Source organism: Onychostoma macrolepis, chromosome 10, assembly GCF_012432095.1.
Source record: "Onychostoma macrolepis isolate SWU-2019 chromosome 10, ASM1243209v1, whole genome shotgun sequence".
NCBI classification, from domain to species: Eukaryota; Metazoa; Chordata; class Actinopteri; order Cypriniformes; family Cyprinidae; genus Onychostoma; species Onychostoma macrolepis.
Genome location: NC_081164.1, coordinates 8,411,510 through 8,429,170, shown reverse-complemented (window position 1 = coordinate 8,429,170; position 17,661 = coordinate 8,411,510). Strand labels below are relative to the sequence as shown.

Here is a 17,661-nt window from a genome sequence, read left to right as displayed (position 1 = left end):
TTTCTCAAGTTCAAACAAGTGGGAGATTATCATTGGGAAACCACGTACATTTCGGACTTTTAGTCACAAAAAGTCATCATATTGCTTCAGAAGACTTCAAATCAATATGATGCATTTGCATCAATTTTAAGTGCGAAGTCTCCAGTCCCCATTCGTTGTAATTGTCTGTTTTTCCATTTGTGTTACAATCTCATACAGACTGGAACTGCCTACAATAGCCGAATTTAAAAACATTTGCGTCAACTTACAGCTAACAGACAGAAGTATGTTTATATTAGTGCTGTCAAACGATTAATCGCATACAAAATAAACGTTTTTGTTTGCATAATATATGTGTGTGTTCTGAGTATATTTATTATGTATATATAAATACACACACGCACAGTATATATTTTGAAAATATTTACATGTCTATATTTATATTCATATAATTTATATTATAAATAAACATATTTAATATATAAACATTTTTCTGAAATATATACATGCATTTGTGTCTTTATATATACACAATACACTGTAAAAAGTGATAAGTTGACTTAACTTAAAAAAATTGAGGAAACCTGTTGCCTTAAAAATGATTAAGTAAATAATAATAATAAAAAAAAAGTTAAGTGAACTTGACAATTCACTTAACTTATTTTTTTTTTATTATTATTTACTTAGTAATTTTAAGGCAACTGGTTTCCTCAATTTTTTTAAGTTAAGTCAACTTATCACTTTTTACAGTGTACACAGTACACATACATATATTATGTAAACAAAAACTTTTATTTTGGATGCGATTAATCGCGATTAATCATTTAACAGCACTAGTTTATATGTTAAAAGTTTCCTGGCTGAATTAACAACAAGATAATAGGCCTCTGCTGGTCTTCGATATGCATTGTTCCGGTTGAACTGAAAGTGAAGAGGGTGAGACGCAGTACAGAGGATCTTTTTGGTGTCGAGTTGAGTCATTGGCAGACATCTCTGGTTAAGTGAAAAGGCAGCACGTTGTCCCCGCTCTTGCCGGGTCAGGTCGGTTGTAGCCTGGGTCTCTGTGGTGGGTCAGGTCTGCTGAAGAATGTGACTAGACACATATGCTCCCCATATGTTCCTCTTGATGGATCTGCAGAGAGGGATTAGGTAGAAAGAGAAGAAAAGAGGCCACATTAGGACACTAGAACACTCCAGGACATGAGTTCACTTTGCAGGACACACCAAGCAATGAACTCATAGACCCCTTTCTCACTGTCAGATAGGAATCTCTGTAACTTCTTCTAAGCTGTAGGGGTTTATTCTTAGTGAAGCCGTGCACGCGAAACACATTTTTATGTCGTCTTCTTGTCAATGTGTGTGTTCTTCTGATTTAGAGAGAGTTTCTTTTTAAAGCACCACTGTATTTCAAGTTGTCTTGTGCCAACACTCAGGTTTCTTCATTTATTTTTTGGATATAAACCACACTGACCTCATTTAGGCCTTTGAAGATGCATCTAAATGGTCACATGGCCATTTTATGAGAATTCCACTGGGATTAGTTAATTCAATATATTCTTTATTTTGCAGTAAAAGAGAAATCCATACAGTTGTCTACTTTATGTGTCTGTTTGTAATATTTAAAAACATGAAATGAAATATTTTAAATAAATATAAATAAGTCATATTGTGTAATATGTTTAAGTGAGTTGCAAGTTGCAACATTTCTTTTACAAGTAAATGTCTATTTGTGGCACAGGCTGCATGTATTCAGTTTATATGCATCCACCCGCACACACATTTCTACATATGTGCATGGGCAATTTCTTTAAAAATTTCTTTATTTTTTTTTCATGCAAACATTTCATGTTTCATCTTCTTACCCTGATTTAAAGTGTCCATGGTGAGGCTCAGGCCACAGTTTGTTCAAGAAGGAAGTGAGACTGTGTGTCTCTCCTCAGCCAGAAACCACCAGGCAAACTTTCAGCTGCCAAAATAGAACCCCATCGAGACTTCAGCTGAAGTTCATCAAGTTCAGCACAAGTGTGTCAGCATGCAGCACACACTCACACTGGGACAGGTAGACCTACGGTATAGAAAGATCTATTGAGGTGTCATTCATTCAAAAAGAAAAAAAAAAAATAGAACCTTAAAACCCTAATTTAAAAGTTCTTTCAGTGCTTGCAGAAAATCATATTTTTCTATTGAAAATGGTGCACTATAAATTCTCTTCCTGTGTCATGGTTAAAAGCACAATTTGAAGCTGAAATAATGACTTCTTTCAAAAAAGCACCATGAAAGTGGTTCATACGACTTCTTTTGACATTTTTACCATGATTCACAGAAGACATTTTTTTTAAAAATTAAAAAAAATTCATATTTAGAAACAGACTCTGGACCACAGTGCAGCCCTCAAAAACAAATTACTTGTACAGTATCCTTTAAACCACAGGTGTTACCCATTTGTCAGTAAGTAGTTTTTTATTTTTTAAAACATAATAACATTTAGTATTATCACTTTTTCTGCTATATATTTTAATAAGTACTGGTCAGTAAGTATGTTGTTTCATCTGAATGACGATGAAACATTATTTAACCCATATTTTGACATTTCATTTTCAAAAAAGAAATGTTAGAAACATTAAAGTAGATACTGTACTTTCATATGCTTTCTATGTATATCAAAATCACTTTTGTAAATTTACTTTGAAGCGGACATCAAAATGGGATGCCTCGTCTTTAAACCATAAAAATATGTATGTATATAACAATTCTACCACTTGCTTCAATTATAAATTGTAAAAAGTTGACTTAACTTAGAAAAATTGAGGAAACCTGTTGCCTTAAAATTATTAAGTATATAATAATGTTTTAAAAAAAGTTAAGTGAACTTGACAATTTTAATTATCATTTACTTAAAGATTTTAAGGCAACGGGTTTCCTCAATTTTTTTAAGTTAAGTCAACTTATCACTTTTTACAGTGTGTATATATATATATATATATATATATGAATGAGGGATAATGTCGAATTTTTATTTTTTCACAAACAATTCCTTTAATGTATATTGTATATGAACAGTATATTGTCATTGTATATAATAATATCAGATTTTTAAAATAGATTTTTTTTTTCTGACTATCCCCATATTACTAACTTAAATTTAGTAAGCCATGCATACAGTATGTCTTCCATCATCTGTTTATTTCAACCATTTGGCACATAAACTTTTAAGTCTGAGTTTCGTTGTTGTTGTGGGTTGAAATTTAAACAAACCAAAAATCGAAATGTTCTTCAGAAACATGAAATATCAGAAAAGCACATTAAATCTCCCAGTTCTGGCTTTCATTAGCGCTGCCTTTCTCATTTTGTTGTTTGTCTTTCAATTTTTCTCTTTTACACACACTCATTCTCACTCTCTCTTTTCTCAGTTTGGATTTCACTTACACTGATGAGCGATCCAATCTGTTTTGGGGTCTGGTTCTCCTCAAAGCAACTGCTTGAAGCCCTCTGGCGCTGCTAGAAAGTCTTGTTAAGTTGTGAAAGTGGAAGAAAACTTGCAGGGAGTGCTGACAGCTTTGATACATGGAAAATATAAAGAGAGCTGAGCGCAGTTTAGTTGTGAGAGGCGCAAATATGATTATTACCCTGTATCTTAGATCCATCTCTGCTGTGAGTTCATTATGGTTGCTTGGCTGTACAGTGGATATGATGGTAATATTGCGATTGAGGTTGCCCTTCATGCCCTTTTGGCTAATTTGTTATGAGACGCAAGTAGTCAATCCATTCATTTCTTTAATTGGCAGCTTTAGCAACTTGTATTACACTAATTTAGGGACTGTCTGCCCATAGGATGATGTCTTTTGTTATATATATATATATATATATATATATATATATATACTGTATGTTACAGGTCCCGGGCAGTCGGGAAGACTGTAAGCAGTAACCAACTTAGCAGTAAATGAGAGAGACAAGAGTTATTAGCGGTTGCTTTCACGGTCCTCTTTGTTGTCTTTGCAGGATGTGCTGCAGTCGTCACGGTAACTCAACTCTCTCAACTGACACCCAGAACTCAGAAAATGCAACTGAACTGTTCAGTGTAAACTCATTATAATACATTTAAGTCATTTAAATAAAATGTATATATACATATAAATAGAAATAAACATAAATAAAAATGAAATATATACAAATAATTTAATTTGTGACTCAAACAATATCACCATATAGTAATTGTTGCTTTAAATAAGGTCTTATGATATCAAATTTTTGAAATTTCATAATTCTTGTCACCAGTGTCAATATATATATATATATATATATATATATAAACTAATACTAGCATAAATTAAAAAAAAAAGTAATAAGCAAATCAGCAAAACTAATTACAAGTAATAGGACAAAAAAACTCTTTAAGAGTCGCTTTAAGAGCTGCCTGGATCCAATATACTGTTACACATGTGTTTTCTGTCTCAGCTGTTTGCTTTCACTTAAGATCTGTTTATGAGGATATTTGACACATAAAAGTCTGTGTATTTAACTGTTCAAGGCCTATAAAGCGGCAAAAAATAACTCACGTGCACGCTCCTCTCGACCGAGCTCGGAAACAATCTCTCAGACAGCACGTGCATATAGCGAAATTAATTCTCGGTCGCTGCTGATTGCGTTTTTTTAAATGGCTTAAAATAGCAAGTTTTTAAATCACAACTCAAACGCTTTCAGGTAGATCAGCACAGAACTTCACTTGAGTGTGTAACCGCGATAGAGACGATAGTCCAAAACCTCTACCTACTGGAATATCTATCTGGAATAATCTTTCTTTCTGAATTGGACTGCATTGGTTGGGCTGTATGTTTGTGATCCACTAAAAAAACAAAAAATGTGATGAAGAGTCATTTGTTCGTGAATCAGTGTTGGATGCACTAAATGCATTGTGCATCCTATAACGTTTTTTTTTTTTTTTTTGCCATAAAGGTCCTTTTTATCCTATTACATTCAGTTTGGACTACAAATTCAGGTAAAATATGATTGCATGAGGCTATCTATGGAGGTCCATTTTTTTAACCGTATATGTCATTGTGATGGTCTCATTTAATAAAAGTAACCGTTAGATTCCAAAGAAAGAAAAAACACAATATTTTATACCTCACAAGGAATAACAGTCAAAGTCTCACTCAGTCATATTTGCGGCCGACAAATGCAACCTGCCTCCAAAATGAGATGTGGGTTCGAATTGCAACACTGATTATTAGGAACTGCTATTTTTATCCAGCCCCACTAGTTGTGGCTTTGATATGCTAGTTCAGTTCTGGTTTGTTTATGGAAGAGACACACATTTTAAAGCTTTATATGATTCCAACCAGTTAGAGGATATCAAACAAATGTTTGATATTTTGAATCGATTTTGAATCATGTGTTTCCTGGAAACAAGATGCATGTTTCTCCGTGAGTTTGTTGTGTTTGGAATGACTTGAAAGTTTGCACGATCCTCAGTCCTTTAGTGTCCAGGTTTTTTCAGTAACTATTTACAAATTCTGCAAATGTTCTGCAATAATTTTAAAATCTGTTCAGACTTTAGACGGCATGCAGTGTGTTCCAACTTTAAGATTAACAAATGTTCTGGCTAGTCAGCCACATGAACACAAAGCCGTTTAACACCGCAGACAGTGGGGTATTACACAATAATTTCACTTAATTAGTTGCTGTTCCCTATAGGTTGTAGCGCACAGAAGGGACCTTGCAGTTTATTGTTCAGTGGCCTGGTTGAAGAGTTCAGTGTTCATGAGGGGAGGGCACTTGACAGGAGCCGAAGTCAGTACACAGCATGACATGATGCTCTTGTTAAGTATGTCGTGATGTTAAAAGGACATCAGTGCATTTAAATGGTGCATTGCATTCTTGGAATTTCCTTTTAGCTAATTCTATGCATGCTACTTGAGCGAATGCTAATGGAAAAAGCACTGTTTGTTACCGACCTTTGACCCTCAAACACAGTGCGAACAGAAAAAACATTTTAACACTTCATGAGGTTGTAAAGGTGATGTTATGGAAAGCCCATATAGAGTGTATTCTGTATTTATTCACATCAGATTTATCCTCATCATAAATTATCTTTGAGATGTAACACTTATCAAATGTCATTTAATTTAGTCATTTTTTAGTGCTGGGAAAGTCTGATTGAACCTGTAATTTCCTAAATGTCATTTTTTTTTTTCAGTACTCGGTTTTATTCTGCTTCAATTTTACCACCAGTTATCAAAAGATCACAAATACCAATTTTCCTGAAAAAATGTCTGTTTATGATAATTTGATCTCACCATACAAACACAGAATTGTGCAATAAGTGGTATACTGTACATCCTTTTAGTCATCATTGTTAATGCTTAAAGGAATAGTTTACCCCTAACTTAAATGTGAAATGCTCCGCCTGTTGTTAAAGCCCAACATGTGATGGATTTGCTCTCTTTTAAAAGGGCCAGCAAAACTTTTCTTGTATTTCAACAAAAAAAAAAAAAAAAAAGCTGGTCCTACAGGTTTTGAATGACATGTGGGTAAGTAAATAATGACAGAATTTTCATTTTTGGATGAACTATTTATTTAAACAAACTTTGATTTGATCTATGGCCCTTTTAATGCTGATGAGAGACAGCAAATTTATGCGGCTGGGGTTTAGTGACAGACAGAGCAATTCACAGCTGAAAAAACACAGAACAGGCCAAAAATTACACGACCCCGCACTGCACTAAAAGGGTGCAAACAGCACAAGCACAAAACAAGTGTCCCAGTCGTGCTATTACACCACATAAATCCAGAGAAAATTGCTTAGCAATATTCGGTTCATTAGCTGTCGTTGTTATTGGAGCACAGAAGAGAATGAATATGCATAAAATCCTTCTTTATAGTAGGTGGTCTTTGAAAAGTTACACAATCTTTCTTTTTCAGATATTTTTTTTTTTTTTTGGTAAATGCTTTCAATGATACTGAAACTGCAATGATTTGCATAATTATTTATTATAATTTATTTATTTTTTGTCTAAAAAAATGTAAATGTCCCTGACACAATATATAATTTGTGTATATAGATCACATGTTTACTAAGAATAAATTAAGTGAATAGAAAAATAATAAGAAAAATAAGATTTTTTTAGTCTTTTATGCAATTTTATGATTTCCATTTTTTTTATTGGAAGTTAAGACAAGAATACTGATTATAAACACATACACAGACACACACACATTTATTTAATCTTTTTTTTTTTTTTCCAGTTATTCTTTTTGCGTTAACATGGACTCCCCCAGGGATGAGAGAGCATTGTGTTGCTTGTTGATCTGGTATTATCTCCATTGTAGGTGGTTAGGGAGGGTATTAGTAATATTGGCCACCTCCTGTGCGTCAGTCCAGCTCGCTGTCACCACCCTCTCATCACTTCCTGTGCTTTAATCACATGATAAGGGCCAATGACGCCTCCTGGACTGGTATCATGCAGTGTGTGTTTGTGTGTGTGAGTGTGTATGTATGCATATGACCCACTGCTGATGTCAGTCACCCCAGGTGAGAGCCAGGCTTCCACCCTGCGTCTCTCCGCCACCCGCTGTCTCTCCCTTTGATCGTGCTGCATGGCCTGGCTGGGCAACGTGGTGAGAGAGAGGCCCGGGAGAAATGTTGGCGCTCGCCTGTGGCACAACTTATGGGAATTAATCAGCTTTTCCTGATGGTCTCTCTCTAATAGAGAAAGCAGTGTGTGCAGACATGAACGTCTACTTTCAGACACAGACTCTGTTGACGGAAGCGAGAAATTATGATGTTTTGAAAAAAATATGTTAAATATTTATATCTTTGAAATGGGAAAGATTTAGGTAACCATTACTGTTTATTACAGATAGATAGATAGATAAATAGTGTAATGTTCTAAGCGAAAGTGCTGTTCCGCATGTGCAGTACACAAGAAAACTTACGACTGATACATGGCATAGGCCAGTGGTTTTCAAACCTGTCCTGGAGGACCCCCAGACCTGCACATTTTGCATGTCTCCCTCATCTAATACACCTGATTCCACTCATTAGCTCGTTAGTAGAGACTGCAAGACCTGAATTAGGTGTGTCTGATAAGGGAGACATACAAAATGTGCCGTGCTGGGGGTCCGCTAAGACAGGTTTGAAAACCCCTGGCATAGGCCATACAGTGAAGCCATTCATCAAAGAAGACAATAGCATTATTGTGCATAAAGATTTGGTGTCTCTGGAGGTGAGATAGGCCTACCACAAAGTCACCTTTATTTATATAGTGCTTTTAACAATACAGATTGTGTCAAAGCAGCTTTACAGTATCAAATAGGAAATACTAGTGTGTCAATAATGCAAAAGGACAATAGAAAACACTCAATTTTCAGTTAAAGGCAGTTCATCGTTGAGTTCAGTGATGTCATCGTCCAGTTCAGCAAGTCCTATTGCAGACAGTAGGCCTATACCAGGTTCTTGACAGTTTACTGAAGGGATCTCAAACCCTGAGCAACCAACCCAAAACAAACACACCTGAAGCAGCTAATCAAGGTGTTCAGGGCTACTTGATAATTACAGACAGGTGGGTTGGAGCAGAAGTCTGCTCTCCTGGGCTGTATCTGAAAACTGAAAAATGCTGTATCAAGGCACGTCCGAATCCAAAGTTAGCTTCACTTCCTGTCTCCTGAGATGCCTTCATCTGATCGATTTTTGTAGGCAGCATAGATGTATCCTTTGCTGAGTTTGATATCCCACAATCCTGTGCGTTCCATTCCGAGACAGTTGAGCTAAAAAATAAAGATGGCGGCTGGAAGTTGCGTTTGGTGGTTAGTTTGTGTGTAAATGTATATTTCTGATTAACTTTTTGCACTTTTGATGTTATTTCTAGCGAGAAATCAGTATTATAGTAATTAAATATTCGTTTAGTTATCACCAAAACTCGTTCTATTTTGTTGTAGATCATTAAACCGTTACGCTGCCTCAGAAGCCTGTCCGAAATCAGTTTCGTGAGGTGCCTTTGTGCAAAAATGCTGCCTGCAAAGTCATTGCCTCATAAGGCAACGAGGCAGCAAGTCAGCTGCCTAAGTTTTCAGATGCAGCCCTGGTCTATTGCAACCGTTACTGGGGCCTCAGAAGAACAGTGAGTTACTATATTGCAGAGATGGGGGCAAGTCACACATGTTCAAGTCTCAAGCAAGTCCCAAGTCCCTACCATCAAGTCTCAAGCAAGTCTCAAGTCACAGTACAAACAAATCAAGCAAGTCAAGTCAAGTCAGTGGCTCACCTCAAGCAAGTCAAGTCGAGTCCTGATAAGGGTCAAGTCAAGTCAAGTCACATATCAAACAGGAACAAATATATTTTTGCCACACGACCTTATTCATTTTTCCTCAGAAATTTACTTTTTTAATTATACATTTTAAATAATAATGTTTTAAATATAACATTTTGAAAATAGGCAAAATACTACTTTGTATACCGATAAGTCTGTAATTGAGAATTTTTTTTATAAAAATACAAGATAAAAATATGTATCTCATATTTATGTTATATTGAGTTTGACCATCCTAGGAGTCAAAGATAATAGATGTTTGAAAATGATTTCGCACTAAATATCTCCAGTGAAGACTGGGATTCAGTCTGGGAGCACGCTAAAGAATTTCAGTGTGTAACAAAACATGCTATTCAACTTTAAATGATATGCTGAGTATAAATTACCCCTTATATCAAATAAAATGGACCCAAAATTGGCATCGGATATAGACACCCTATTTGGACTGTTTCTTTCACTTTGCATGATTGCCTACATTGTTCTTGAAAACTATTATCATCATGGCTCAAAACAAGAAGACTTTGCTGTTAATGTTTATTTATCTTCCCCTGTAGCTTATCCATTTCTTTGATTTTATCTTAATAAGAACTAAATTGACAGCTGTGCATTTAAGGTCTGCCTAAGCTTTTTTGTTTGTTTGTTTTGTTTTTTGTTTCGTTTTTGTTTTCTGTTTGTTCTGTTGGAAAAATAATTAATTTAAAAAAAAATTGAATATCGAAATATGAAATTAACTGATAGACCAACTCTATGACATTAATGCCACCAGTAAGTGGTGGCAAATCACAGCTTTATCACAGAAGTGTTCACTGAACCGATTCATTCAAAACAGTTGATTCGTTCATGAACAAGCAAGAATGTGCCACTGAATCACTCAACCGATTCGTTCAAATCCCTGGATTCGTTCAGTATTCAGTGTGTTGCCTAGAGACGCGCGTAACTCTAATTTAGCTGTGGACTCAGCGGAACTGTTGGCAGCCGCGCTGAAAATATTACTAAATATCGTAAGTTATAAATATAAAACTCATACTAGGGCCATTTTGACAACATGTCTTGGATTTTGGGTTCAAGAGAAATATCACTAATCGATAAAACACTGTGGTTTTCAACTAACGAACACGTTTACATACCTTTCCTTTATGAAGTGGTGACGTCCTGGCTTTGCAAATGCATACAGTTTCGTAGTGTTAATCCAAACATCGCGAGCTTCTCTTGCTCCGTGTATTTGGCGCGCGGTGTTCCTGCGCTCGTGCAGTGTCAGCTGCGCAGACTCGGATCACTTCTGCCGCGGGTTCAGTGGCTTGCGTTTTGTTGACCAAATTATGTCGCAATGATTTATAATAACAATTAGAGTTGTTATAAAGTCAAGTCATGAAGGTCAAGTCAAGTCAAGTCTCAAGTCACTGGATCTCAAGTCCAAGTCAAGTCAAGTCATTTTCTTTATTTAGTCAAGCAAGTCACAAGTCCTTAAATTTGTGACTCGAGTCAGACTCGAGTCAAGTCATGTGACTCGAGTCCCCCACCTCTGCTATATTGCATTATCAGATAATAAATATTAATAACATTATTGCATATTTCAAAAAGTAAAACACTGACCATCTTCATAGTCTGTATATTGTCAGTTTGTCTTGACTGCACAACTCTTGGCACAGTAATTCAAAGAATATAATAAAATGTGTAGTGGTTCATGAAGGTAAAAGAAAATAGAAATAATTCATAACCAATTAATTTTCCGTCTGAATAATAATTTTAAAAAAGCTTCTTAAATCACTTAGTGAATTGCTTTTGATTTGCTACTATTTATACTATATTTAAAATAAAAGCCATTGTGAAATAATTATGGTACATAAGATATCTTTTCTATTTTTAGTGTGTTTTCTTTCAGAAATTAGCCAGCTACAAGATCTTCTGTGAGATAATCATCTGCCATAGAAAAATTGTCAATGATGCGGTTAAGAAGGATCTTTGTAAATCTTGTGAAAAAACATGAAGATCTTGTTCGGATGAATATACACGGTGAATATTTCTCATTATGAATATTTACAATGAATCTATTGTAGAGTTGTCCATTTTTGGCATTATTGAAAATTAAAGGGGGCAGGGTAGCATTTTGGGTAATTTCAGCCAACTTGGGCCAAATTGTACTTCTTTTTTATCTTTCTGTGATTACACAGTGCCTACTGAAAATGTTCATGTATAAAACATCACAGTTTTGTTAAATTTACAGTGTGTATCTTTAATTATGCTAGGTGACATTCCGTGAAGTTGAAGCATTTTTCTATTAATTGTCCATATTTAGAACTTTTAACCTAAAGTCCAAAAGGGTATTGTCTATGCAAAAATGCATTGAAGAAGTAGTGCCCAGGTGTGGGAACAAAAATCACTTTCTAGCCACTTTTTCCTAGTTCACCTTATGACCTAGAACATGCACTTCCGGCTTCGCTTCTGTTCAGATGCTCTTGCTTACTGCTCCACGCTTTGCTCCCTGTTTATGTACTCTTCTCAGATTTTTCTAAGATTTTAACTTCAGCAGATCAGCACAGTGGTCAAACAACACATTTTTGGCACAAACACTAAACTAAAAACTTTTCGGGACTGTAATAATACTATGAAAAAAGAGGACTCTTTGCCACCCACTGCCAGCAGCTTACATTCTGGAGATGGGAAAACACAGCTGCCTACATACATTCAAACAGACGAGAAAGAAAATGCCTCTTGTGGAATTTACTTGCTGCGTGAACTGCCACAGACTTCTACAAAGGATTGCGGTTCTTGAAACAAAGTTACTTGCTGGACCTCCAAAACAGGTGGAACACACAGCAGATCAACATCATGGACCCCCTCAGCATACAGCCGGTGAGTCCTGTGAATCTCAACAGTTTATACCAAGTGTAGAGGAACAAGCTGAAACTGATCGACAGACTAATCGATGGCACAAACAGGGAGTGAGTCCCAAAGGCACTTGAGACATCAGATTGTTACGAGTATCTCGCATTGCTCCTGTAGCATCCTCTACCCCAGATATGGCTTTGACAAGGCTTGCAAACACAGGTATTCTACCACCCCCTATACATCTTGAGAACAGATTTGTTCTGAGGAATCCCCAAATGTGACTGAACATGGATCGTATTAGCCAGCAGCTAACGTCGCTACTAACAGGCGCTTAAGGTCGAACAGACAGCGGCATTCAGCTCAGAGCGCAGCCGAGCCCAGGACTCTGATAGTGGGCAACTCAACTCCATTATCAGAAACATCATTAGCAGGGTAGTCCTACATGCTGCTTTCCCCAAGCAACCATCTCTGATGTGAACAAGGAACTTCGGAACATTCTAATGAAGCACAAGACTGCAAATCGGATCATCATCCATGTGGGGAAGAATGATATTCGGAAAGAGCAGTCAGAACTCCTTTAGAAGGTTTTCAGTGAACTCTTTGAAACAATTCAAAGACTTGAAGTTCAGTCATTCATCAGTGGACCACTCCCAGCAAGGGGAACTAACACGTTTTCACAGTTGCTTGGGCTGAATACATGGCTACAAAAACCTGCAGTATAAAAGGAATCAACTTCATCGACAACTTCAATCTTTTCTGGGGCAATAGACAACTGTTTAAACTGGATGGCCTCCACCCAAACAAACTTGGTGCAAGAGTGCTAAGGGACAGTTTCAGTAGTTTGTGCCAATCCACTCAACTTGAATGGCACAACCTGAATGGCTGTGGGCCCAGCTCGTCCTCCTCCTCCTGTGAAAGCTCTCCGACCTCTGCCACAACGCCAGAGCCCAAACCTTCCTCCATCTGCTGTAGGTGAACCAAAAACAACTGATAACAGCTCTCAGTGATATGTGTCGGGTCCCCGCTACAATAGCAGCAACATTCACAAATGTTTACAGAACAAGCGGGAACCCAGTGTGCCTGCAGCTTTCTCCATTTCTGTTTTATCACATGATAGAAAGTCTAAGGGCTTCTCAAGCCGTACGGCTGACCCATCTAATCTGCGGCCTATTATGCATCATACTAAGATTGCTGTAGAGATAAAAAGTAATGCCATCAAGTTGGCATTTTTAAACATCCGCTCTCTAAAAAAATAAATAATTTCTGATCAATGACTTAATAACGACAAACAACCTGGATTTTATGTTTCTAAATGAAACATGACTAGAAGACAGCTGCAGTGCAACAGTCCTCAATGAAACAGCCCCTCCTAACTTTACTTTCATGAGTGTCTGCAGAACTGTTAGGAGAGGTGGAGGTGTAGCTGCTCTATTTAAAGATGTCAATGCAGATCTCAATGCAAGCATGTTATTTGGTCAGTACTTGTCTTTTGAATATCTAGGGATTGTGCTGAAAAGTGCTCCACGCATTCTGTTCATCATTATTTACAGGCTTCCAAAATACTCTCCAGCCTTTGTTGAAGTGTTCACAGAACTGTAATCAATGATTTCCTCAGAGTTTGACTGTTTTGCTATTGCAGGGGATTTTAATATTCACATACAGTAGATAATGCAGAAATCAAAACTACAAAAGAAATTATAACTGTTTTAAACACTTTTGACCTGATCCAGCATGTGCATGGACCCACACACAATCGTGGACACACTCTAGATTTACTCATCAGTAGAGGTCTAAACATTTCATCCATTGTTATTAAGGATGTAGCACTATCTGATCACTTCCACTAAATCTAGATCTGTCTCTGTCAGAAAGAGATGCATTAACGAGAACACTAGTTTGCTATTTATGAAGGCTATATCTTTAACACCAAGCATTTCTGCAGACTCTGTTGATCCATGATTCCTTTAACTCAAAAGTTAAGAATGTTATTGATGATATTGCTCCTGTGAAGGTCAGCAAGAAGACTGGCAGACAAAAACCACCTCAGAGAAAATCAACAGCAGCACAGAGTATGAAAAGTCAATGCAGAAAAGCTGAGCAGATGTGGCGGAAGACAAAATTTGAAATTCACTAAAGCATCTATAAAGACAGCCTTCATGCTTTCAATGCGGAACTAGCCACAGCTAGTCCCCCCCTCTCTCCGACAGCAAATGCAATGAGTTTGCTTCCTCCTTTTCTGAGAAGATTAATAATATTAGAAAGGCGATTGGCACATCCTCAAGTTATGCAGAGGTCAGACAGATTCGACAGCATTTTCAAAAGTGTGCTTAACCGTTTAGAAGCAGATCTCTTAGAAGTGGTGACCGCCTCACTTCTTTCTGGGACTTTTCCAAACTCCCTGAAAACTGCAGTTGTTAAGCCCCTTCTGAAAAAGAGCAATCTTGATAACACTATATTGAACAGATATAGACCAATATCAAATCTTCCTTTTATAGGCAAGATTATTGAAAAGGTAGTTTTCAAACAGCTGAACAACTACTTAAACTCAAATGGATACCTGGACAGTTTTCGGTCTGGTTTCCGAGCACATCACAGCACAGACACAGCGCTCATTAAGATAATAAATGATATTAGCTTTAATTCAGATTCTTGCAAAATATCAGTGCTGGTACTACTAGATCTTAGTGCTGCGTTTGACATTGTTGATCATAACATACTTCTAGAGAGACTGAAAACTGGGTCGGGTTTTCTGGGATGGTACTCAAATGGTTCAGGTCATACTTAGAAGGGAGTGGTTATTATGTGAGTATAGGAGAGACTCGTGCGGAGTCCCACAAGGCTCAATTCTTACACCGCTCTTGTTTGGCCTGTACAGGTGCTGGTCATATAATTAGAATATCATCAAAAAGTTGATTTATTTCACTAATTCCATTCAAAACGTGAAACATGTATATTATATTCATTCATTACACACAGACTGATATATTTCAAATGTTTATTTCTTTTAATTTTGATGATTAGAGCTTACAGCTCATGAAAGTCAAAAATCAGTATCTCAAAATATTAGAATATTACTTAAGACCAATACAAAGAAAGGATTTTTAGAAATCTTGGCCAACTGAAAAGTATGAAAATGAAAAGTATGAGCATGTACAGCACTCAATACTTAGTTGGGGCTCCTTTTGCCTGAATTACTGCAGCAATGCGGTGTGGCATGGAGTCGATCAGTCTGTGGCACTGCGCAGGTGTTATGAGAGCCCAGTTTGCTCTGATAGTGGCCTTCAGCTCATCTGCATTGTTGGGTCTGGTGTCTCTCATCTTCCTCTTGACAATACCCCATAGATTCTCTATGGGGTTCAGGTCAGGCGAGTTTGCTGGCCAATCAAGCACAGTAACACTATGGTCATTGAACCAGCTTTTGGTACCTTTGGCAATGTGGGCAGGTGCCAAGTCCTGCTGGAAAATGAAATCAGCATCTCCATCAAGCTTGTCAACAGAAGGAAGCATGAAGTGCTCTAAAACTTCCTGGTAGATGGCTGCGTTGACTGTGGACATCGGAAAACACAGTGGACCAACACCAGCAGATGACATCGCAGCCCAAATCATCACTGACTCTGGAAACTTCACACTGGACCTCAAGCAACATGGATTCTGTGCCTCTCCACTCTTCCTTCAGACTCTGGGGCCTTGATTTCCAAATGAAATGTAAAATTTACTTTCATCTGAAAAGAGGACTTTGGACCACTGAGCAACAGTCCAGTTCTTTTTCTCCACAGCCCAGTTAAGATGCTTCTGACGTTGTCTCTGGTTCAGAAGTGGCTTGGTAGCCCTTTTCCTGAAGACGTCTGAGCGTGGTGACTCTTGATGCACTGACTCCAGCTTCAGTTCTCTCCTTGTGAAGCTCTCACAAGTGTTTGAATCAGCTTTGCTTGACTGTATTCTCAAGCTTGCGGTCATCCCTGTTGCTTGTGCACCTTTTCCTACCCAAATTCTTCCTTCCAGTCAACTTTGCATTTAATATGCTTTGATACAGCACTCTGTAAACAGCCACACCTTTCAGTAATGACCTTCTGTGACTTACCCTCTTTGTGGAGGGTGTCAGTGTTCGTCTTCTGGATCATTGCCAAGTCAGCAGTCTTCCCCATTATTGTGGTTTCAAAGAACAAGAGATACCCAGAATTTATACTGTAGGGATGGTCATTAATTCAAACTCAAATGTAAATATTCTAATATTTTGAGATACTGATTTTTGACTTTCATGAGCTGTAAGCTCTAATCATCAAAATTAAAAGAAATAAACATTTGAAATATATCAGTCTGTGTGTAATGAATGAATATAATATACAAGTTTCACTTTTTTAAGGGAATTAGTGAAATAAATCAACTTTTTGATGATATTCTAATTATATGACCAGCACCTGTATATGCTCCCACTAAGTCAAATAATGAGAAAGAACCAAATCAGCTATGCTGATGATACCCAGATTTACCTAGCCTTATCTCCAAATAACTACAGCCCCATTGACTTCCTCTACCAATGCATTGATGAAATTAACAGTTGGATGTGCCAGAACTTTCTTCAGTTAAACAAGGAGAAAACTGAAGTCATTGCATTTGGAAACAAAGATGAAGTTCTCAAGGTGAATGCATACCTTGTCTCTAGGGGTCAAACAACTAAAAATTAAGTCAAGAATCTTGGTGTGATTCTGGACACAGGCCTTAGTTTCAGTAGTCATGTCAAAGTAGTAACTAAATCAGCATACTATCGTTTCAAAAACATTGCAAGAATTAAATGTTTTGTTTCCAGTCAAGACTTGGAGAAACTTGTTCATGCCTTTATCACCAGCAGGGAGGATTATTGTAATGGTCTCCTCACCGGCCTTCCAAAGAAGACCATTAGACAGCTGCAGCTCATCCAGAACACTGCTGCCAGGATTCTGACAAGAATTTTTTTTCTCCTCCTTAAACTTGTTTGGAAGTCACTCACCTAATTGGCAGAGTGACACACCTGTTGCTGATTACAAGAATGTTTAAAGCATTGTTTGGTACTGCTGTTCTTGATCTCTGATGAAGGCCTTGATAATGGCCGAAACGTTATTTTAATTAATAAAGTTTTGACCTCTTCAAGAGTGAGTGCTGCATCTGAGCATATCACACCAGTCCTCAGGTCCTTACACTGGCTTCCAGTTATATTTAGGATTGATTTTAAAGTACTTTCACTCATTTATAAATCACTCAATTGCCTAGGTCCTAAATCCATTGCAGATATGCTCACTGAATATAAACCTATAACAGACCACTCAGATCATTAGGATCGAGTCCGTAAACGTTAGCTTTGATTCAACTTCACCCATGCGTATCTGTGTCTCCTTGATAAAAACAGAACATCACAGATAGATAGATAGATAGATAGATAGATAGATAGATAGATAGACAGACAGATAAGAAACAGAATGACTTTGCTAACATGCTTTGAATTTGTAATTGGAAGCAAAGTGGTGAACTAGGAGTTATCCGTGTGTGTGTGTTTGAACCCACACAG

The 17,661-nt window shown here is 37.1% G+C and overlaps 1 long non-coding RNA gene across 1 annotated transcript; it reads right to left on the bottom strand.

The window, feature by feature from the left end:
• Nucleotides 1–867: 867 nt before the first annotated feature.
• On the bottom strand, nt 868–4,704 carry LOC131548714 (uncharacterized). Its single transcript, XR_009273231.1, has 4 exons — nt 4,539–4,704; nt 3,406–3,534; nt 1,842–2,044; nt 868–1,111 (listed from the first exon to the last, which is right to left on the bottom strand). It is a non-coding gene; the product is annotated as an uncharacterized LOC131548714 (long non-coding RNA).
• Between the last annotated feature and the right edge of the window lie 12,957 nt (nt 4,705–17,661).